The sequence below is a fragment of the Protopterus annectens genome, chromosome 9.part0 (assembly GCF_019279795.1).
Source record: "Protopterus annectens isolate FY-2018-M chromosome 9.part0, PAN1.0, whole genome shotgun sequence".
NCBI classification, from domain to species: domain Eukaryota; kingdom Metazoa; phylum Chordata; order Ceratodontiformes; family Protopteridae; genus Protopterus; species Protopterus annectens.
The window spans coordinates 1,926,137,941-1,926,162,722 of record NC_056743.1 but is presented as its reverse complement, the minus strand read 5'-3'; the positions used below and the strand labels follow the sequence as shown (position 1 = coordinate 1,926,162,722).

Genomic DNA, 24,782 nt, shown 5'->3' with positions numbered 1-24,782 from the left:
CCTTCCTAACACACAGTGATGTCAGTGTAGCTGATGTGTTACTTTATTGTACTGCACAGTTGTGTACGCACACATACTCGCCTCCATGTCTGCACATTCATGTTTTTATAAACACATGCATACAGTCCCCAGACATGGCAAGGCTAGGACGCCCCTATCTCCACTACAAGCTGTATACCCAGGAGAGGTAAGCAAACTTACCTCTCCCATGTGACTCTTCAAGTACTAGGTTACCTGGAAGGACATTATTATTTGTGTCCGAGATTCCTTTTACATTTTGAGGCTTCTCAAGGTATTGGTGGTGCTGTGTGCCTGTGAGATGGCATGCTGGGTTGCACGTCAGGGCATTCAGAATATTCTGTGTTTGGTGGAGGCAGTTGTTAATGTCTTGCATCTCAGATGGCATTATTTTGAGCATTGGTACATGGGACTTTAATCCCTTTACTTAACCATTGTCAAGTAACTTTTCCAAAAGACTGGTTAATGTTTTTGGTAATTTGTGTTCCCTTTGTGTAAGTGCCTGTATCTCCAGAATGAGTATGTATTCTCATGGAATTTTTAAAAAAATGTACTAATTATAAAGCAACAAACAACCTTTGATTGTGCTGCTCTCTAGGAGGCCAAAGGAGCAGACGTGTCTTTAATTTTAGCAAAAAGTTCCATTTTGTATCGTAACATATGGAATGTTATTGCCTTTGCAGTTTTAATATGGTGCTGAATTAAATTTATTCTACTAGATAGCTCAGGAAAAAAACATTTTCGTATCCTGTTTCTGGGGCATAGGCAAAATGTCACTTGTTTGAACAGCAGGGCTAGAATTCCCCAGTACCTTGCTGTTGACATCTGTCTCAGTTACCAGACTTAATTACAGAAGCTTCAGCTTTCCTTCATGGTTTTAATACATTTATATCCTATATCTGTTCTGGTCTGCTCTTTCCAGTTTCTTATTTTGCAGTTCAGTTTATTTTCGCTGTCCATCAAAGTTCTTTCCCTTTTGCTAATTTACCCTTATCTGGATAGCTGCATGATTCAGGCATCCACTGAACAGAGGACAGAATGAGGCCCTAAATGTCACACTGAATTTTTTTTTTTTCATCATTTTGAGCTAACACTAATACTATGTCCCACTGTCAACTGAGTCTGGCATTCTTATTATAGAACCTTTGTTGTATTTCTTTTGCCTTTGTATATATTCCTTCACTGCTGGCATAACAATTTTCACCCCACATTAGAAGTCCGTGAAGTGTATGATTACACTTTTAAATGGGATTTTCTTTGTTGAAGTTGTGGGGGTACCTGACTTATAGCAAGCAGTTTTTGCCATCTTATTTTGCAGCCGTCTTTAGCACAGACGTTCACGTCATCATCAATCCCCTTCTTCCCATTTTCTACATGGGGCTTGGTCTTCATCTCTGTTTAAATTCAATGCCTCCCTCCTACCTTCTTTGGCAGTAATACGTCACTGTCGCAGGTCTTCTCTCACACAATCCATACATCTCTTTGCTGGACTTCCTTGTTTCTTCTTGCCTTTTTTCTCTGTGTCCTGAATCACCAGATTGTCTTCTGCTTTTCTTCACATGTCCAAACCACCATAATCTGTTCTCTTTTATCTTCTCTGCAGTTGGAGCTACTTTAGCTTCTGCTCTGTTGTCCTCATTTCTTCATCTGTCCCACAGTGGGCATCCTACCGCCATTCTCAGGCACTTTGCTTCCTCATACTGTAACATTGATTGCACCACTGCTTTGTACATCTTACTTTTCAGCTTCTTTGGCATTTTTCTGTCATATACTACCCCTGACACTGTGCCAGTTTGCTGCAGCCCCTCTAGCTCTAACTTTGACCTCCTCATTCAGACTTCCCCTCTCCTCAGCCACCCCTCACAGATGCTTGAAGCTGTTAGCCTGTTCCATTATTTTCCCTTCTATCCCATTTCCTTCTGATTTCTCCATTTGCTGCCATTACAACTGTCTTATCTGTACTCTGTTTTATCCCATGTGCCTTCATTTTTGGATTCTATCCTCCTATCCTTTGCTGAAAGTCTGCCTGTAATGTTGTCTGCTTGTCATTTTGAGCACGTGAAAGGTGCCCTGAAGCTTTGGAAGATGGCTAGCTGTTATATCCTTGGCAGGATATAACTTCATATAGCTAAGGTTACTGCAGTAGTGATTAACATGAAGAACATCTTACATTTACAAGTGGATCAGGTTTTCTAGGTGGTGTTTATCCTAGGCAGTAACAGAGGATGTTCGTGTTTCACTGTTGCAGTTATTACACTTGGGTTATCCTGCTGGCAGGCTACCCGCAGTCGGCCTGAATTCCAAAGTCTAGCTCCGGCGTCTGTTGCTGTCACCTCTTCCGTGACGTCAGTGCGCCAGAGGTATAAAAGATGCAGCCAACACCATTTTCTTCAGTCTTTCTTGCCGCGCGGTGCCCGAACTGCTTTTGCTGGTCGGTCGACTCCTGAGATTTTCAAATATGAATTTCAGATCCGAAGTCTCGATTAAACTTAAGTACCCCATTGGGGAAACTTTTTTCTTGCTCCAGTCCGATGTCAGAAAAAGTTAACAATTGTATTTCTTGTGGGAAGCAAATACCTCATAAGGATTTTCATTCTTACTGTATTCCTTGCCTAGGCCCTGATCATAACGTTGCTAGTTGTCGGTTTTGTGCTAGATTTAACCAACGCACTATTAAGCGTTGGTTCGGTTTTGCTTTTCACTACTTTGGCTGAAGATTCAATTATATACTGCCGTCGGAACAGCCGACGACCGGAGTTTATAAAAAGTGCAAGAAAAAAGAAAAGGACAGGCATCCGAGGTCCAAAACCGATGAGGCTTCTGCTAAGCCAGTCGCCAGTTCGCCGGTTCTCAGTGAGGCGCTTTCGCAGCCCCTGCCGCCTGCTACCTCAGAGTCTCACAGGCTGCTGACGACTCCCATGTGGAGCCAGCTAGGCCTCTGGATACTCAAGGTATTGGACACTCGGAAACTATTCCCTCAGATGGGTCCGGAGCCGCTGAGCAGGTATCGGCTTCTGGGGGTGTTTTCAGACCTACGCAGTTATATGTAAAGCCTACTACAGCTTCCAAAGCAAAGACTAAAGCAGTTCTAAAGACAAAGAAACAAGTACAGCATTCTCCTGGACAAACTACCATGCCTAAAAAACAGATGCTCAAAATGGCCGAAGACCTAATTACCTTGATCAGGGGTTCCCATCCCCCTCCTGACAAGAGGCCTAGGCAGGAGACAGAATATGAATCTTCAGACCAGGTTTCCATTTCCTCTGACTCCTCTTCTGAACAGGAATACTCTCTTCCTCCTTATGAGGATTCTGATGCTGAAGAATCTATCCCTTCATCCTCACCGCTTGAGGATTATTCTTTTGGGGAAACCCTGCATACCATGAGGGAGCACTTCCACTGGGAGAGCCAGGACTATTCAGAATCTAAGAAAAGACTTAGAGATTTCCTTTTACTACCTCAGCATAGGCCTTTGGCTATTCTTCCTGTGTTAGACATTGTAGATGATGTATTTTCCGTGTCCGGACTTTCTCCTGACTCTTTACCTCCTGCCCCTGTTAAACCAGACAGATACTACAGGGTTCCAGATTCACATAAATTTCTTTATAAAAACCCTGCTGCTGATCCAGAAACTATTTCTCAGGGTCCCAAAGGGGTCAAGGCTTCTACTGCAAAAAAAACCTATCCCCTGCTTAAATGTCAGCAATACTTAATGTCAATGCTAAAACAGAAAATGTTATCAAATTCTGATTGTGCAGAAAATAAGGAAATGCAGGATTTATTGCATGCATCTGAACAAGTGGGAAAGCATACATTGCAATGTGGTTTTGATTCTCTGGAGGCCTCTTGCAGGGCTGCAGTTACCGGTTCTGTTATTAGGAGGCATGCTTGGTTAAAGGAACAGAATCTGCCTGATCATGTTAAAGCAAAGTTATTAGATGCTCCATTACAGCATGGTATCTTATTTGGTGTTAAAGCAGAGGACGTGTTGAAGAAAATGGAGGACAAAGCGAAATCTATGCAAACAGTAAAGGATTTCTTACAGGTACAGCCTCCCAGATTTAGCAGGAACTGGCCTACAAAGAATTGGTCCTTTCCAGTGTCAAACAGACCACAAAGAGGCAGATACAGACTCCCCAGAGGCAGATCCCAGCCCCAGGGCTCATACAGGCCTAAACAGTGGGGCGCTTTTACCTCCAAAAGCGGAGAAGACAAAACACAGCCATACAGGAAATAGTCCCAATGACTTTCCTCTGCCAGCCCCAAGCTCTTATCTTTTGGCAGCCCCCTTAGGGGGAAAACTAGCACTTTTTTCTCAAAATTGGCACATGATCACCCAGGACAAATGGGTCTTGAATATAGTGTCCCAGGGCTACAGGTTCCACTTTCACACCCTGCCAAGGTCAAAAGGTATGCCAAACCTGCCACACAATCAATGGGCAGAGGCACAAAAACAAGTTTCATCCCTCATGGACGAGGGCCATTCAGCAAGTACCACAGCAGGAGCAGGGACAAGGATTTTACTCAAGACTTTTCTTGGTACCCAGAAAAGACAAAGCCTGGAGACCAATACTGGACCTGTCTACTCTAAATACATTCCTGGACGTTCCAAAATTCAAAATGTTGACTGCAGCAGCTTCTGCCCATGCCTGACAAGAAGGCTTGGCTTGTAACTTTGGACCTAAGAGGCATACCTGCATATTCCAATCAGACAATCTTGCAGAATATACCTCAGATTCCTAGCTGGCTCAATGCACTACCAATTCTCTGCACTGCCCTTTGGCTTATCTACTCTGCCCAGGTTCTTCACAAAATGCCTAGCACCAGTAATTGTATTTTGCAGACAGAGGAATTCAAATATATCTTTACTTGGATGACTGCCTTATTCAAGCAGAGAACAAGGACATTCTACTAAGGCATCTGGCGTTTGTAAAAAGATTACTTATTTGCCTAGGGCACACAGTAAACGAAAAGAAATAAAAATTAGTACCCTCTCAAGAGATAATATTCCTGGGTGCAAGCTTAAATACAACTGCCCAGATGGCTTATCTCATGCCAGACAAACAGAGGCAACTGACTTCTTACTTCAAAATGTTGGCAACAAAGACCCAGTTATCTGCAAGAAAAATTCTGTAGGCTTTGGGCTTCATGGCATTCTGCTAATTCATTATGCCAGACTGCATACGAGGAAACTACAATGATATCTAAAAAGTGTTTGGACTCAACATTGTCACAGCCTGGAAACATTAATTACCCTCATTCCATGTCTTCAACAGGAGTTTCGATGGTGGGCACAGGCCTGTCACCACAACAAGAGACAGCCGTTCACCCTACCCACAGCCAGGCAGTCAGTAACCACAGATGCTTCAGATTATGCCTGGGGGACCCATATGGCAGGAAAATGTATTCAGGGCACATGGCCCTCAAGCCAAAGTCACCTTCATATCAATCAAAAAGAGATGCTGGCTGTTCAGAATGCCCTGACCGCTTTCAAGGATCTACTCCAGCCAGGGAAACTACTGATAAGGACGGACAATACTACAGTCATGTGGTACATAAACAGGGAGGCACCCATTCCTACCCCCTCTGCAGACCAGCCATGACCTTGTGGGACACAGCATTGACTTATCAAGTACACCTGCAAGCACAATTCCTGCCAGGAACGAAAAATACTCTTGCAGATGAATTAAGCAGAAACCTCACGGATCCCCACGAGTGGAAACTGGATCCCCAAGTCTTCAGCATGATGATAATGAAATGGGGATGCCCAAACATAGATCTATTTGCCTCCCCTCACAACTGCCAACTACAGAGATTCTGTACAAGGACATATCACAAGCAAGCATGGAAAGTGGATGCTCTGTCATTCAGCTGGAAAGCCCTAACAGTATATGCCTTTCCTCCCCTGCCTCTCCTCCCCAAGGTACTCCTAAAGGTCAGACGAGAGAAGCCAAAAATTATTCTGATTGCCCCAGACTGGCCCCGCCAGCACTGGCACCCAATCCTGAAGAGCTTGTCTCAAGGCCCAGCCTAGACATTGCGTCTAATTCCTCATTTACTGACCCAACGAAACAATCCGATCCTGCACAGCCAACTCAGAACCCTAAATCTGGCGGCATGGTGGATAATGCAGCTATTCAGAACACACCTCTCTCTAAAGCTGTGATGGATGTTATTTTGGAGGCCCAGTACCAGAAAATCTTATGTTGAAAAATGGAAAAGATTCTGTGCTTGGAACCAGGCACAAGGAATTGACACGGTTGTGCCAAATATTCCTCAGATTTTACAATATCTAACTGAGATGCTGGTCAAAGGCCTATCCTTTTCATCGATCAAAATCCATGCCTCTGCCATTTCAGCTCATTACAATACGGACCCACCTATTTTCTCTCGTCCACTGCTAAGGCAGTATCACGGGCCGAAAACATAAGACCTCCAAGGAGAGCACCAATACCTGCATGGGACCTTAATTATGTCTTGAAAAAACTCACACTGCTGCCTTTTGAGCCAGCCAATACAACCGAAATAAAGTTCTTATCTTGGAAAACAGCTCTGCTCCCAGCAATAACCTCTGCAAGACGAGTCTCAGAGTTACAGGCACTCATGGCTGTGGAACCTTTTATCATTTTCCATCCAGACAGGGTTTCTCTGAGGATGAACCCAACATTTATGCCTAAGGTAATGTCTAGTGTGGCCCTTAACAAAACCATTAATTTGCCTACCTTTTATCCAAACCCACAGAATAAGGGTGAGAGACTCCTGCATTCTTTGGACATAGACAGTTACGCTTCTACTTGGACAGAACTAAAGCTTTCAGAAAGACCGAGTAACTCTTGGTAGCATATGCTGCAGGATCACAAGGAAAGGCTATCTCAAAGCAGACTATTTCAAAATGGATAGGCCACTGCATTCGTCTCTGCTATTCACTACATGGCAAATCAGTGCCTAAGGGCATTAGGCCTCACTCTACCAGAGCAGCAGCCACTTCAGCAGCCTTCCTCAGAGGAGTACCAACCAAAGACATTTTAGAGGCTGCAACTTGGAGTTCAGTGTACACTTTTACCAAGCACTACCACTTACCTCTCTAGTCTAAATCCAGAGCAGGCTTTGCCACTGCAGTTCTGCAGGGCCTTATAGCCTCTCCTAATCCTATTTAGACCCAGCCACCCTACCTCAGCTTTGGGATTCAACCCAAGTGTAATGACTGCAACAGTGAAACACGAACATAGTACAGTTGTGTACCTACCATAAATGTAGATGTTCAAGTGTATTCATTGTTGCAGTCCAGGTTACCCACCCACCATCCCCCTTTTTCTTTGCTGGGACTTATCTGTACTTCTCTATCCTATACAACCTATGTGGTGTATTTGCTTGTAGATGAAGGAAATGTTTATTTTTGTGCATGCATACTTATTGGCATAATTTTCAGCTTACCACTTTGGGGGCACCTGACATCTGGGGCAAGAAAAACAGAAGAAAATGGTGTCGGCTGCATCTTTTATACCCCTGGTACACTGACATCAGGGAAGAGGCGACAGCAACCGACACCAGACCTAGACTTTGGAATTCAGTCCGACTGCGGGTAGCCTGCCAGCAGGATAACCCAAGTGTAATGACTGCAACAGTGAATACACTCGAACATCTACATTTATGGTAGGTACACAACTGTACTTTCTGAAAGGATTTCAACCCTCTTGTTTTGAAATACTTGTCTGTGCTACTTAGAGATGGTTTTATCATATGCGTTTATCAGTGTGCATCTTCTTGCCATGTCTGCCTATGGATTTCCTTTCGTCTCTCATTGTGGTCAAACAGTTTATAAAAGGATTGTTGCTTATGAGACTCCCTTGAAAGCTCTTTCCTTTTCCTTGCGATCTCAACTTTGTTCTTAAAAATTGACCTTACCTCCTTTTTAACCTGCCTCTCAGACTGATTTATGGTTCATTACTTGGAAGACTGTTACTTATCGCTCTAACATATGTAAGGTGGGTCTCTGAGCTGCAAGCTCTCATGGTGCGCCAGCCCTATCTGGTTTGTGTCAGTGGCACAAGTAACACACAGACCTTTGGTGTGTAAGGAGCATGCTGCACAGCCAAGTGTGCCATCCTTCGGCTGAGACATATAACCGAGGTCCCATCTGTTTGAGATGGTGGTAGATCAGACGGATGTTAGATTCCACGGTGCCTATTGAAAAAAACAGGAGAAGTTCCCTGATGCCCTGGCCAAAATTTCCCTTAGTGGTATAAATACTATCTCTAATTTATCCTTTGTTGACTGGCTAGTAGCCTCTTTTCAGGAGAAATCAAAGATAAATAAAACATTTTACACGAGCAGGGTTGTGTTATGCAGTAATCCATCATTCTTTCCTAAAGTTGTTTCTGAATTTACCGTAAATCAAGCTGTCAGTCTCCCAGTGCTCTATCTTGATAAAATAAATAAGTAAATAAAATAAATAAATAAATAGAAAAGGATAAAAGATTCTACATAGCTTGGATACACATAGGCAGCTTCGGTTCTACCTTGACAGAGCAAAGCCCTGTGAGAATGCTCAACAGCTGATGTCCTTCCATACTACTGTTGCAGTATTCATTACCAGTGGGATCTCCTGCCAAGGATAGCTCTACATATCCAGCCAGTAAACCAAAGCTTTTAATTCTTAAGTGTCTTACATCAGACATATGCTTCTTTCTGTGTAGGGCACAATGGTGACATATGGATGCTCCAGATTTGGAACTACTATGCCGCCAGTCTGAATGCCATAGTTGTATGTTGGTCTGAACATCCTTCGCTGAGCTGGTTATACCAACCCTTTTGCAGAGGAGTACCCCATGGGGTTGCCTTTTCTTTTATTTTCTCATGGAGTTTGAGAGTTCATGTCATCCAAGAAAGGAAAATGTCAGTGTGGGAGACAAATTCCTTATAAAGATCATCACGACAAGTGTTCTGTCTAGACACTTCTCATGATCACACTCGGTGCTCTGTTTGTAAGCTATTTGTGCCAAAGACTCTTCACAGCCATCTGTCTTTTCTTTCCACTTATCTTGAATACCAACGTCTCAAGTTGTTGGCCCGAGGTACTGTAGCCAAATCTTCCCATCCTGAGGTACAGCTACCTTTTAAGAAAAAGGCTAAAAATGTGTGGTCTGATACTACGACTGTCCAACCTCTGCCCAGACCTCTCTTTCAAGGTGAATAATACCCTGAAGACCACTTGGTGCTAATGTCTGTTTCCTCTGCCTCAACCCTGTCAGAGGCCAGCATGGGACTAGCTTCTCGCACATCCTACAAGGCTTTGAAAACATCTGCTGCAGACATGTAGGGGAACAGCTAATTATATTAGAGAGGCCTATGGGAAATTCCCCAGATCTTAGAGAAGGAGGTGCTTGGTACTCTTTGTCAAGGCAGAGTTCTGAACTGCCAAGGTTTGTTAAGGTTGACATCCCCTTAAGAAACGACAGAAGACTAAACACATTTTTCCCACTCCCAAAGATCCTCAGAAGAAATAGGATTTTACTCTGGGCTTGTTTACTGCCCTGATGGCTTTGAGACCACCTCAGGGGATTTTGGATGTTCTTCGTGTTTCACTGTTGCAGTCATTACATTTGGGTAATCTGCTGGCACGTTGCCCTCAGTCGGCCTGAATATCAAAGTCTTGGGTCCTGCTTCGGTTGCTGTCTCGTCTTCCATGACGTCAGGTCATCAGGGGTATAAAACATGCAGCCGATGCCATTTTCTTCAGTCTTTCTTGCCGCGCGGTGCCCGAAGCAGAAGCAGTTGGCAAGTGCCGGTCGGCCGACTCCTGAAATTTTCGCATTCGAGTTTCAGAACCAAAGTCTTCAATTAAAGCGAAGTACCCCGTTGGTGAAACTTTTTCTTGCTCCTTACCGATGTCAGTAAAAGTTAATAATTGCATTACTTGTGGGAAGCAAGTACCTCATAAGGATTTTCATTTGTACTGTATTCCTTGCCTAGGCCCATTCATAACGTGCCTTGCTGTTGGTTTTGTGCTAGATTTAACCAACGCACTATTGTGTTGGTATATCTTTGCTTCAGAATATTTTGGAAACCGATTTAATTACCCTGAAATGTCATCGGGTAGTAATAAGACTACCATAGTTCACAAAAAATGCAAAGAAAAGGACAGAGACAGACCGCTGATTGTCAAAACCGACGAAGCTTCTCCTAAGCCAGTCGCTGGTTCGCCGGCGCTTTCGCAGCCTCTGATACCTGCTACTTTCGAGTCGCAGGCCTCTACCGAGACCCATGTGGAGTCCGGCATGTCGCAAGATTCTGCGTATTGCACCTGCGGATGTCTCTCCCTCGGATGGGTCTGGAGCCGCTGAGCAGTCACCGGCTTTTGAGGGTGTTTTCAGGCCTCAAAATTTCTATATAAAACCAATGCCAGCTTCAAAAACTAAGACAAAATCAACTTCTAAGGCTAAAAAACTGAAGCATGAGCCACGTGCTCAGGCCTCTATGCCTAAAAACAGATGAACAAAATGGCCGAAGACTTAATTACCTTGATCAAGGGGTTCCCAAACCCCCCCCTGATAAGAGGCGTAGGCAAGACACTGATTATGAATCTTCAGATCAGGTTTCTATTCTTCGGATTCCTTTTCTGATCAGGAATTTTCTGTGCCACCCTGTGAGGATTCAGATGCAGTGGAATCCATCCCATCTGCATCTCCTCCTGAAGATTATTCTTTTGGAGAAACCTTGCATACTTTAAGGGAACATTTTCATTGGGAGAGTCAGGATTTCTCGGAATCAAAAAAGAGGCTTAGGGATTTCCTTCTTCCTCAGCATAGGCCTTTGGCTATACCTCCTGTATTAGACATTATTGATGGTGTTTTCGGAATCAAGCGTGGCTTCTGATTCCCTACCTACAGCTCCTAGTAAGCCAGACAGATATTACAGGGTTCCTGACTGCCACAATTTTTTTATTAAAAAATCCTGCTGCAGACCCTGAAACTATCTCTCAGGGTCCCAAAGGTGTTAAAGGCCTCAACTGCTAAGAATCCTACCCCCTCTGATAGAGATTCCAGGGCGCTGGATAGATGGGGAAAGAAGGTTTATACGTCTGCGACCTTGGCAATTAGGGCCTTAAACTGCCAGTTTCATATGCATAAATATCAGCAGCATGTTATGGGATTATTGAAACAGAAAATTAAGTTGATTTCTGAATGTGTGGAAAGTAAAGAATTACAGGAATTATTGCATGCAGCAGAACAGGTTGGAAAGCATACTTTGTGATATGGTTTTGATTCCTTGGAGGCCTCTTGCAGGGCCGCAGTTACTGGATCTGTGATTAGAAGGCATGCCTGGCTCAAGGAACAAAATCTGCCTGATCATGTTAAAGCTAAATTATTGGATGCACCTTTACAGCATGATACTCTGGTAATAAGGCAGAAGAGGTTTTAAAGAAAATGGAAGACTAAGCTAAATCTATGCAAACTGTAAAATATTTCTTACAAGTGCAGCCACCCAGATTCAGTAGACACTGGCCTACAAAAAATTGGTCCTTTCCTGTGTCGTACAGAGCCTCACTGGGAAAATGTAGGTGCTCAAAAGGCTCTAGATACCAATCACAGGGTTCTTACAGGTCAAAGCAATGGGATGCCTCTACCTCCAAATATGGAGGAAACAAAGCACGACCCTACAGTAAACAGTCTCAATGACTTCTCTCTGCCATCACAAGCACTTATCTTTTGGCAGCCCCCTTAGGGGGGAAATTAGCACTTCATGCTCAGAACTAACAGTTAAAAACCCAGGACAAGTGGGTATTAAACATAGTATCCCACGGTACAGATTTCAGTTCCATACCATGCCAATTCCAAACGGTTGGCCAGATCTGCCACAAAATCAATGGGCAGAGGCACAGAAACAAGTTATGTCCCTCATTGATATGGGGGCTACTCAACCAGTGCCAGAACAGGAAAAAGGGCAAGGGTTTTATTCAAGACTGTTCCTGGTACCCAGAAAAGACCATGCCTGGCACCAAATACTAGATTTATCGATTTTGAACACATTATTGGACATCCCAAAATTCAAAATGTTGACTTTGCAACAGCTTCTGCCCTTGCTGGGCAAGAATGCTTGGTTAGTGACTCTAGACTTGAGGCATACCTGCATATCCCAATAAGGGAATTGTGCAGAAGATACCTCCGCTTCAAGGCTGGTTTTATGCATTACCAATTCTCTGTACTGCCCTTTGTATTATCTCCTGCGCCCAGGGACTTTACAAAGTGCCTGGCACCAGTAATTGCATTTTGCAGACAAAGAAGTATACAAATCTATCCTTACTTGGATGACTATCTCATTCAAGCAGAAAACAAGGACATTCTTCTTCAACATCTGGCATTTGTAAAAAGGCTTCTAACATGCCTAGGATACACAATAAACGAAAATAAATCACAACTGGTACCCTCTCAAAAGATTACATTCCTGGGTGCATGCTTGAATACAACTGCCCAGATGGCTTACCTTACGCCAGACAAGCAAAGGCAACTGACTATTTACTTCAAACAGATGGCAACAAAAACCCAGTTATCTGCTAGATAAATTCTGCAGGCTTTGGGGTTCATGGCATCCTACATTCTACTAATTCCATATGCAAGACTGCATATGAGGAAACTACAGTGGTATCTAAAAAGTTTATGGAGTCAACATCGTCACAGTCTGGAAACAATGATTCCTCTCATTCCCTGCCTACAACAGGAGTTTCTTTGGTGGGCAGAGACATGTCACCAGAACATGGGACGGTCTTTCACTCTACCCCCTGCCACCAAAACCCTAACTACAGACGCATCAGACTATGCTTGTGGGGGGCCCAACTGACTGGGAGATGCATTCAGGGCATATGGAACCCAAAACAAATTCATCTGCATATCAACCAGAAAGAGATGTTAGCTGTTCAGAATGCCCTGACAGCCTTCAAGGACTTCATCCAGGACAACTACTGATAAAGACAGACAACACCACGGTTATGTGGTACATAAACAAGCGGGGGCGGTACACATTCCTACCCCCTATACAGACTAGCCATGGCATTGCGGAACACAGCCTTGACTTGCCAAGTACATCTTCAAGCTCAATTCCTGCCATAGGTTCATAGGTTGATACTAGGCTATGCAAGTCTAGCCATAACAATTCCCTGGAATTTTTTTCCCACAATATTTGCTTCTCTGGGCCCCTGTCTAGCAGGGTGACTGACATGATCCCCGGGGTGAATTTCCTATCTCCCATCCAATCATCACTGTTCCTTTTGAAGAGGGCCAATGAGGTGCTCTGCTTGACATGTATGGGCAGTCTATTCCAGAGTATGGAGACAAGCATGGAAATTGGATGCCCTATCCTTCAGTTGGTAAAACCTATCAGTCTACGCCTTTCCTCCTCTGCCTCTTCCCAAGGTATTACTAAAGGTCAGACAAGAATAAACAAAAATGATCTTAATTGCCCCGGACTGACCTCGCCAGCACTGGTACCCAATTCCTAAGGAATACGTCTCAACTTCCTCCTTGGTACTTGCCTCAAATACCTCATCTACTGTCTCAGCAGAGCAATCAAATTCTGCACAATCGGCTCCAAACTCTGAACCTGGCAGCATGGCTGATCATGTAATTATTCAAACACCTCTCAGTAAATCTGTGATGGATGTAATTTTGGAAGCCAGAAGGCCTAGTACTAGAAAATCTTATGCTGATAAATGGAAGAGATTCTGTGCTTGGAACCAAGCACAAGGAACAGACACAGCAAAGCCAAATATTCCTCAGATTTTACAATGCTTGACAAGGGCCTATCTTTTTCATCAATAAAAATCCATGCCTCTGCCATCTCGGCTCATTACAACACAGAGCCTCCCATCTTTTCTCACCCTCTGCTAAAACAGTATCTTAGAGGGGCCAAAAATGTACGGCCTCCCAGAAGATCACCAACTCCTGCATGGGACCTAAATTTTGTGTTGGAAAAGCTCCCCCTGCCTCTATTTGAACCAGCAGCTACTGCGTATATAAAGTTTTTATCTTGGAAAACTGCTTTCCTGCTAGCAATCACTTCAGCAAGAAGGGTTTCAGAACTACAGCCCCTCATGGCTGTGGAACCTTTTATTACATTTTACTTGGGCAGGGTGTCCCTCAGGGCTAATCCTTTCTTTATGCCTAAGGTGGTATCCAGTGTGGCTCTTCAAATTATTCACCTGCCAACTTTTTACCCAAATCCGCAGAACAAGGGGGAGCGGATTCTGCATTCCTTGGACATACACAGACAACTAAGATTTTACTTAAACAGAACCAAATCTCTAAGAAAGTCGGAGCAGCTACTGGTGGCATTTGCTGCAGGATCAGAGGGGAAGGCTGTTTCAAAGCAGATTATTTCAAACTGGATAAGCCACTGCATTCGTTTCTGGTACTTGCATCATGGTAAACCGGTGCCCAAGGGAATCAGGTCACATTCCACCAGGGCTGCATCTACCTCAGCAGTTTTTCTCAGAGGGGTGCCAACCAAAGACATTCTAGAAGCTGCTACTTAATGCTTTGTAAAAGTATGAACAGAGCTCCATCATTTGCCAGTCTTCTCCAAGTCCAGGGCAGGCTTTGCCACTGCAGTTCTGCAGGGCCTTATAGCCACTCCTAATGCTGTTTAGTTCCAGCCTCCCATCCATAGCTTTGGGATTCTACCCAAGTGTAGTGACTGCAACAGTGAAACATGAAGAACATACTACAGTTGTGTACACTTAACCATAAAGTTAGATGTTCACTGTTGCAGTCCGGGTTACCCACCCGCTATCCACCTTTTTTCTAGAACTTCTCATTCCTTCGCTATATTTTACAGCCTTTGTGGTGTATTTGCTTTTAGATGAAGGTAAAGTTTGTTATTACAATTGCATTTATATATATATATATATATATATATATATATATATATATATATATATATATATATATGTATATGCTCCCCATTTGGAGGGCATCTGACATCTGGGGCAAGAAAAACTGAAGAAAATGGCGTCTGCTGCATGTTTTATATCCCTAATGACCTGACGTCGTGGAAGAGACAGCAACCGACGCAGGACCGAAGACTTTGATATTCAGGCCGACTGAGGGCAACCTGCCAGCAGAATACCCAAATGTAATGACTGCAACAGTGAATACACTCAAACATCTACATTTATGGTAAGTGTACACAACTGTACTTTCCTGCCCTCTTTGGTCTTCTACCCCTAAAAGATCTAGGGAACCTAATTCCTCTGCTAAGGAGTCTGACTCTGATGAAGATTCCTTATCCTACAACTAAATGCCATTTTCTTTGGACTATGTCTGAGGAGGAGGTTTCCTTAAGTCCTTACTCCCCCTTGGAAGAATTGCCTGCCTGTCTGGCTTTGAATCCACTGTGGTTCGTATGATAGACAATTTTAAGTGCTGCTAAGCTTCTAACATCCAGAAAAGATTATTATGAGTTGTTGCAGGTGGGACTCCCCTAAGCCTTCTTCTGTTCCTCTGTTTTGGCTGCTCTGTTGGATACTTTTTCATTTGCTTCTTTGGCACCTGATTCACACCTTCCTGCCCCTGAGAATCCTGACCTTTTTTAAGGTCACTGAGGCTTTCTAGTTTCTTTGTAAGTGCCTCCTGAACCATCTCTGTGGTCTGTTTCTCTGCTGATTAAGGTTTCTCGGCTTTTGCCTTCCTCTAAGCTTCCCTCAAGCAAGGATAGTTAAGCTATGGAGAGGCTGGGGAAGGAGGTCTACACTTCTGCCACCTTGGTATTTCATGCCATCCGACTCATACAGCTGGTATATTTTATCCCTTTTGTCTCAGTTGGGAGAGGTTTTGTCTGACCTGCCTGATTCTGAGGCTAAGTCCACTGTTTTTTCTTTGACTGGATCCACATCTTGGGTGTAGTTACGATGCTGCTATTGCCCTCCTCTAGAGCTGCTTTTTCAGGCTCTGTCAAGAGAAGGTATTCCTGGCTTCGTCTTCAAGTTTTGTCTGAAGATGTAAAGGCTAAGCTTCTTGATTCTCCCCTAGATAACCAAAATCCCCAATGGCAGATTTGTTTAGGACCTTACAAGACCAAGGCAAGGTCATGAAGGGCCATAAACAGATTTTTCTTTCCCATTCCTAAGTTTCAGAGGAATTATTCTGCTAAAACTGCCTTTGTTCTTAAGTTTCATCAGCCCTCCAAAGGTAAGAAAGTCTTAGGCTTTTTTTTTTCCTGACAAACTGACTCAGATGCCTATATCTCAGAAACCTTCCTTTCAGGACAAGCCTGCCTCCATCTGACATTCTGCCTTCCCTTCCCTCAGTCAAATTCCTTTGTCTCTCAAACTATTTCTGTTGCTCTGTTTGGCAATAGATTACTTCAGACTCTTGTTTTCTTTCAATCATCCATCAAGGCTACTTCATGGTCTCTGTAGTCTCTTCCCCCATTTTTGGACATTCCTCAACCCCCTTCAAGATGAAATTCCCCATGTTTCAGTGGTGGTGTAGTGTTTACTAGATCAGGGCACAATTCAACCTGTCCCGGAGGCCTTAAGGGCACAGTATTTTATTTCAGGATGTTTCTAGTTCCCAGAAAGGAGAGGTCCTGGAGGCTTGTTCTAGACCTTTCTTTTTTGAATACATTCCTCAATGTACCCACCTTCAGGATGCTTTCCCTTCAGACCCTGTTTCCCCGATTGCTTCCTAGTTTACCTGGGCCTGAAGGATTCTTATCTTCCATATTCCCATCCACCCTCTATTCAGGAAGTGTGTTTTTTGTTTCTTACTCTCATTTTCAGATGTTCTTCGTGTTTCACTGTTGCAGCCATTACATTTGGGTTATCTGCTTGCAGGTAGCCCTCAGTCGGTCTGATTAACAAAGTCTTGGTTCCTGCGTCGGTTGCTGTCCCTTCTTCCATGACGTCAGGTCGTCCGGGTTATAAAACATGCAGCCGACGCCATTAGACCAGTCTTTCCTGCTGTGCAGTGCCCGAAGCAGAAACAGTTCGCGAGTGCAGGTCAGCCGACTCCTGAAATTTTCATTTTCAAGTTTCAGAACCGAAGTCTTCAACTAAAGCCAAGTACCCCGTTGGAGAAACTTTTTCTTGCTCTTTACCGATGTCAGTAAAAATTAATAATTGCAGTATTTCTGGAAAACAAATACCTCATAAAGATTTTCATTCGTACTGTATTTCTTGCCTAGGCCCTGACCACGACGTACCTTGCTGTCGATTTTATGCTTGAAATCATCTTACTATCTGTCGTCGGTATATTTTTGCCTCTAAATATTTCGGTTCTCAGTTTAATTATCCAGAAATGTCGTCTGTTAGCCATCTGACTACCGGGATTCTGAAAAAACGCAAAGGTAAAAACAGAGACAGGCCGCCGAGGTGCAAAACTGCCAATGACACTTCTCCTAAGCCAGTTCACCGGTACTCATGTGCTTTCGCAGCCCCTAATACCCACTACTTCTGATTCGCAGGCCTCTACTGAGACCCATTCAGAGTCTGGTATGCCGCAAAATGCTTCAACTATGGAACCCATGGATGTCTCTACCTTGGATGGGTCCAGAGCTGCCGTGCATGCACCGGCTTCTGAGGGTGTATTCAGGCCTACGGACTTCGTATTAAATAAACACCTCTTTCTTTACTTAGGCCTAAATCTCGATCCATGCCTAAAAAACCGATGCCCAGGCCACATGCTCCGGCCTCTTTACCTAAAAAACAAATAAGTATGGCTGAAGATCTAATAACTCTAATCAGGGGTAGCCACCCCCCCCCCCCCTTCTAAGAGGCCTAGGACTGAAGTTGATTATGAATCTTCTGATCAGGATTCTGTTTTTTTTTCTGATTATTCTGATGGTCTGGATTTGCATTTATCTACTTATGAAGGTTCTGATGCAGAGGACTCCATTCCCTCTTCTTCCCCTCCTGAGGATTTTTCTTTTGTGGAAACCTTACATACTCTAAGGGAGCATTTCTATTGGGAAAGCCAGGATTTTTCTGTTTCAAAAAAGAGGCTTAGGGATTTCCTTCTCCTACCTCAGCATAGGCCTTTAGCTATTCCTCCTGTACTAGACATTGTTGTTGATGCTTTTTCGGAGTCTAGTTTGGCCCCTGATTCCCTGCCTCCTGCTCCCAGAAAACCTGACAGATACTGCAGGGTCCCAGAGTCCCACAATTTCCTTTATAAAAATCCTATTGCAGATCCAGAGACTATTTCACAGGGGCCCAAGGGCATTAAGGCTTCAACTACTAAAAATCCTACCCCTTCTGATAGAGACTCCAGGGTGCTGGATAGATGGGGCAAAAAGGTTTACACTTCAGCAACCTTGGGCATTATAGTTTCATAGTTTCATAGTATAGTACTAGGCTATCTGCCCTGGGGCATTTGTAAGCCTAGCCATAGTGATGTGGCATTTGCCACCCCATGAAATGGTACAGAAATGTACAGAATAAATTAAGAATACTGTGTCTAGTAGTGACACAATGAAGGTCCCCATATATAATAGAATTAGTTTACTGTGCCCCTGTCTAGCAGTGACACAGATGTGACCCCTGGGGTAAACTTCCGATCTCCCATCCACTCATCAAGATTTCTCTTGAAGAGAGTCAGTGAGGGGCTCTGCCTATCTGAACTGGGATCTTGTCCCAAAGCATGGGAAGCCTCTGGGTTATGAATCTATCCCTCCAGCATGTCCTATTCATACTTGTGCCGAGGTTTAAGTCTTTAGCTCTCGTGGTCCTGATGGACTTGGATTTTTTGAGGTGGAGCATGTACATCAGATCCTGATTGGACATGGCCTTGTACGTCAGGCAGAGATCACCTCTGAGCAGGCGGTATGATACTGAATAGAGCTGAAGTTTCTTTAGTCTGGCAGAATAAGACATATGTTGGAGACCCTTGATCCTCTTGGTGAGGTACTTTTGTGGTCTCTCCAGCTGTTGCAAATGCCGGGTGAGGTACATACCAAATGGGGCATTGTACTCCATCATGGGTCTGATGAGGGAGGAATATAGGGGTACAATAACATCCTTGGATCTGGATGTGAATCCCTTCATGATGAGGTGTGCAAGGTAGAATGTTTTTCTAACCACTTTGGCAACGTGGGTATCAAATGAGAGGTTGCTGTTGACTTGGGTCCCTAGGTCTCTGATTACTTTTTCAGTACTCGGTGGGTTATTGTCTATGTGATAATTTGTGGGTACTTTGTTTTTCCCAAAGGGGATGACTATACGTTTTTTGGCATTTAGTTTAAGGCCGTGACTCCGGCACCAGTTGTCCGTTTCTGTGAGGCCTTTTTGTAGGATGTGTGTGTCTGCTGTTGTATCTACTATGGCGCCTAGTTTGCAGTCATCTGCAAACTTTGTCAGCCACAGCCCTCCCGTGTTTGCTTTAACATCCGAGAAATAAATGCCGAACAAGAGGTGTCCCAGGACAGATCCCTGTGGGACACCACTTGCGACTGGCTTTGAGTCTGACATTGCTCCAGCGATTTTAACTTTATGGGTTCTGTCCTTTAGCCAGTTTGCAACCCATCTAGTGACAAAAAGGGTTTATATTTAAGCTGTTGAGCTTATCTATGATGCCTGAGTTGGGTATTGTGTCGAAGGCCTTAGCCAAGTCTAGGTATGCTGTATGGACTGCTTTGCCCTCGTCAATGGCTCTAGTGACTGTTTCGAAAAAGTCAACCAGGTTTAAAAGGCAGGATCTGCCCTTTACAAAGCCGAACTGGGTGGGGTCAAGTGTCTGTAGGTCCCCTATGTCTCTGTTTGAGTTCCATGATGATTCTTTCCATAGCTTTGCAGACCAGGCTGGTTAAGCTTATGGGACGGTAGTTTCCAGGGTCTGTAGAGGCACCCCCCTTGTGGAGTGGGACCACTGTTGCTGTACGCCAGTGTTCATGTACATATCCCAAAGTAAGGCTAAGGTTAAATAGCATTTTTATGTGTGGGTTTAGCTCCTCTTGGAGTTCACGTAACACACAACCCGGGATACCGTCAGGTCCCATTGATGCTGTGTTTTTTGCTTTGTTTAGGGCGGTTCTCACTTGGACATCTGAGATGACAGGGAGATTACATTCAGCTGGGATAAGTATTTCTTCTTTTGGGGGTGAAGGAGGGGAGAAATTTGCACTGAACCTGTCAGCCAGAATGTTGGCAATATCTGTGGATTCAGTGTATTTTTTATTGTTGTGAACCAACTCTGAGCATATCTGAGGGTTTCCGCCCAGGTTTCTAACCTAGCTGAAGAAGGCTTTGTGGTTATCTTTAGTGTCCTTAGCGATTTTTCTCTCAAAGTTGGCCTTGGATGTTTTTGAGAGAACGTAGTTTTTTGCTAATGTTGATCAGAGATGTCTTCCCTTCATGGGATTTTGCTCTGACGTGCAGTAGCTTCCTTCTTTTGTTATACAATTTGTTTATGGCTGAGGTCCACCGGACAGGACGCTTACCTTTGGTGGAGAGGGACTTGGATTTGTTTGGGATTGCATGATCCATGCATTCTTGGAGATGTCCATAGAAAGCATTTGTGAAGGATTCGGCATTGTGGGATGTGGTATCCACTGGCACAGTGGGCTTTAAACTGCCAGTTTCATATGTTAAAGTATCAGCAACATGTTATTGGACTGCTTAAACAGAAAATTATGTTGATTCCTGACTGTGTGGAAAATAAAGAATTACAGGATTTAATGCATTCTGCTGAACAAGTTGGAAAACATACTTTGCAATGTGGTTTTGATTCATTAGCTGCCTCTTGCAGGGCAGCTGTTACTGGGTCTGTGCTCAGAAGGCATGCTTGTCTTAAGGAGCAATCTTTGCCTGATCATGTTAAAGCTAAATTGTTGGATACTCCTTTAAATCAGGACCGCCTGTTTGGCAACAAGGCTGAAGAAGTTCTTAAAAAGATAGAAGTTAAAGCTAAATCTATGCATACTGTTAAAGATGTCTTACAAGTTCAGCCTCCTAGATTTAGTAGGCACTGGCCCTCTAAGAATTGGTCCTTTCCAGCCCCTTCCAGGTATTCTCAAGCAAAACCCAGACACAGCAAAACCCCCAGGTTTCAGTCCCAGGGGACACACACAACTAAGCAGTGGGGAGCCTCCACTCCCAAAGGTGGGAATAATGAGACTCCCCTCTATGGTAAACTGTCTCAATGACTTCCTTTTAAAATTTCCAAGCACTTATCAACTGACTGCCTCTTTGGAGGGAAAGATTGCTCTTCATGCAAAGAATTGGGAACTCGTTACCCAGGACAAATGGGTTTTAAATATAGTGTCCCAGGGATACAGATTTCACTTCCACACGTTGCCAACACCAAGTGGGTGGCCAGACCTACCCCCAAATCAGTGGACAGAGGCCCAAAAACAAGTACTTTCTCTCTTAAGCATGGGGGCTTTCCCTGGTACCCAGAAAAGACAATTCATTGCGTTCTATCCTGGACCTGTCTACTCTAAACACCTTTTTGGTGATTCCAAAATTTAAGATGCAGACTCTTCACCAATTACTTCCTATGCTAGGCAAAGGTGCCTGGTTGGCAACTCTAGATTTAAAAGAAGCATACCTGCACATCCCAATCAGGGGAATCTTGCAGAAGATACCTATGCTTCAAAGCAGGCTACACGCATTGTCAGTTCTCTGCACTGCCCTTTGGCTTATCTGCTGCGCCCAGGGTATTCACAAAGTGCCTAGCTCCAGTTATTGCATTTTGCAGGCAAAGAAATATTCAAATATACCCATACCTGGACGATTGTCTAATTCAGCCAGAAAGCCAGGACATACATTTGAATCATCTGGCCTTTGTACAAAGGGTTCTAACGTGTCTGGGGTACACCATAAACGAAAACACAACTGGTACCCTGTCAACAAATTATATTCCTGGGAGCAAGCTTGAATACAACTTCCCAGATGGCTTACCTCACGCCAGAGAAAGAAATTCATTTGGCAACCTACTTCAAACAAGTGGCCACAAAAACCCTGCTATCTGCAAGACAAATGCTGCAGGCCTTGGGATTCATGGCCTCCTTTATTCTTCTAATTCCATATGCAAGACTGCATATGAGGAAACTACAGTGGTATCTAAAAAGCTTATGGTGTCAACATTCCCAGGACCTAGAAACAATGATTTCTATCATACCTTGCCTACGACTACAGTTCCTTTGGTGGGCAGAGGCCTGCCACCAAAACAAGGCACTACCTTTCACACCACACCCTGCCGCCCAAACCCTAACAACAGACGCATCAGACTATGCATGGGGGGCTCACCTGGCAGGCAAGTGCATTTAGGGCAAATGGAACCCAAGTCAAACGCACCTGCATATCAGTCAAAAAGAAATGTTAGCTGTACAGAATGTTCTGACAGCCTTCAAGGACCACATTCTTTCAAGACAACTAATGGTAAAGATGGACAACACCACTGGTATGTGGTACATAAACAAGCTGGGGGGTATACATTCTTACCCCCCTATGCAGACTAGCCATGGCATTGTGGAACACAGCCTTGAGCCACTAAGTTCACCTACAAGCCAAATTCCTGCCTGGAAAATTAAATACACTGGCAGACGGACTAAGAAACCTCATGGACCCACACGAGTGGAACTGGAACCTTGGACTTTCAACATGTTGACAAGCAAATTGGGGAGCCCAGATATAGATCTGTTTGCCTCTCCCCAGAACTACCAATTGGACAAATTGTGCACAAGGGACTCCCCACAAACAAGCCTGGAAAGTGGATGCTCTGTCCTTCAGCTGGTAAAATCTATCAGTCTGTGCCTTCCCCCCTCTGCCTCTGCTCTCCAAAGTACTACTACAAAACAAACAGGACAAACCAAGGATGATTTTGATTACTCCAGACTGGCCGCGCCAATGCTGGTACCCCCTTCTGCGCAGTGTGTTACTGTTATCCCCATGGCACCTGCCTCCGACTCCTTCCTTACTGTCTCAGCAGGAGAACCAGATTCTGCACCCTCAGCTTCTAACGCTGAACCTTGCAGCTTGGCTAATTACTTAATCTCTCCTTTATCATCCCTCAGCAAACCTGTGATGGATATCATTTGAGGCAAGGAGGCCTAGTACTAGAAAATCTTATGCTGAAAAAAAGATTCTGTGCCCAAAACCAATCTCAAGGGATGAGCACAGCAGTGCCCAATTTACGTCAGATTTTACAATTCTCAACTGAGATGCTTCACAAGGGCCTGTCTTTTTCCTCCATTAAAATCCACTCCTCAAGCCATTTCAGCTCATTATAACACAGAACCTCCCCTCTTCTCTCATCCACTGCTCAAGCAGTTCCTCAGAGTGGCCAACAATTTGAGACCACCCAGGAGAGCTCCAACCCCAGCCGGGGACCTTAATTTTGTCTTGGAGAAACTCACTCTACCTCCTTTCGAGCCAGCTGCTACTGCAGACTTAACATTTCTTTCTTGGAAAACCGCTTTCCTTTTAGTAATCACTTTAGCTAGAAGGGTATCTGAATAACAGGCCCTTATGGCAGTGGAGTCTTTCATGCGGACAGGGTGTCCCTCAGAACCAATCCATCCTTCATGCCCAAGGTGATATCCAGTGTGGCTCTTAATCAGTCCATTCATTTGCCAACCTTCTTTCCCAATCCACAAAATTGCAATGGATACTGCATTCCTTAAATATGCACAGACAACTTGGATTCCAGTTGGACAGGACTAAACCTCAAAGGAAATCTGAACAACTGCTGGTGACATTTGCTGCAGGGGCAAAGGGGAAGGCTATTTCAAAGCAAACCATTTCTAAATGGATAAGCCATTGCATTCATTTCTGCTATAAGCACCATGGAAAACCTATCCCCCAGGGGATCAGACCTCACTCCACCAGGGCTGCATCGACCTCTACAGCCTTTCTCAGAGGTGTCCCTACCAGGGACATCCTAGAAGCTGCTACCTGGAGTGCTGTACATACTTTCACCAAGCATTATCATTTGCCAGTTTTCTCTAAATCCAGAGCTGGCTTTGCCACTGCAGTCTTGCAGGGCCTTATAGCTGGCCCTAATGCTATCTAAATTCCTCCTCCCAACCATAGCTTTGGAAATCTACCCAAATGTAATGACTGCAACAGTGAAACACGAAGAACATAGTACAGTTGTGTACACTTACCATAAGTGTAGATGTTTGAGTGTATTCACTGTTACAGTCCTGGTTTCCCTCCCTCCAGCCCCCTAATTTCTTTTGGCTATACCTCTACTTTCCTTTACTATGCTTAAAAGCCTTTTTGGTGTATTTGCTTTTTTGTTGGAGGTATATCTTTGTGCTTTTATGTTTGATGTCCTTCAAGGATGCATCTGCAGTCCTAACAAATGGGTTGTCCTGTCGTCAGGCAGCCCTTCGGTCGGCCGGATTCCAAAGTCTGGGTCTGGCCTCGGCTGGTGTCGCACTTCACCCGACGTCATCTCTCCTGGTCTTCGGGTATAAAGGCATCAGCCGACGCCATTTTCCTCAGTCTTTCTTGCCGCATGGCGCCCGAAGCAGAAGCTGTTCGCAAGTGCCAGTCGGTCAGATCCAGAGATTACTACTACCGAATACTACTTCGAAGACTTCTAAAAAGCTAAGTACCCCGTTGGGGACTCTTTCTTGCCTCAGCCGATGTCAGAAAAAGTAAATAACTGTTTAACTTGTGGGAAACAAATACCTCATAAAGATTTCCACTCTTACTGCTTACCTTGTTTAGGCCCAGACCACGACGTAGCAGCCTGTTTAGCCTGTGCTTCCTTCAACCGACGGCTTAGGCGTCGGTCGGAGTTGCTGAACAGTTTTTCGGCTCAGAT

General features: G+C 44.3%; 1 protein-coding gene across 2 annotated transcripts in view; it reads left to right on the top strand.

Annotated features, from left to right (window-relative positions):
* Nucleotides 1-24,782, top strand: part of TRMT1 (tRNA methyltransferase 1) — a 733,367-nt gene that overhangs the window by 671,135 nt on the left and 37,450 nt on the right. The gene's annotated exons all lie outside the window — the stretch shown is intronic.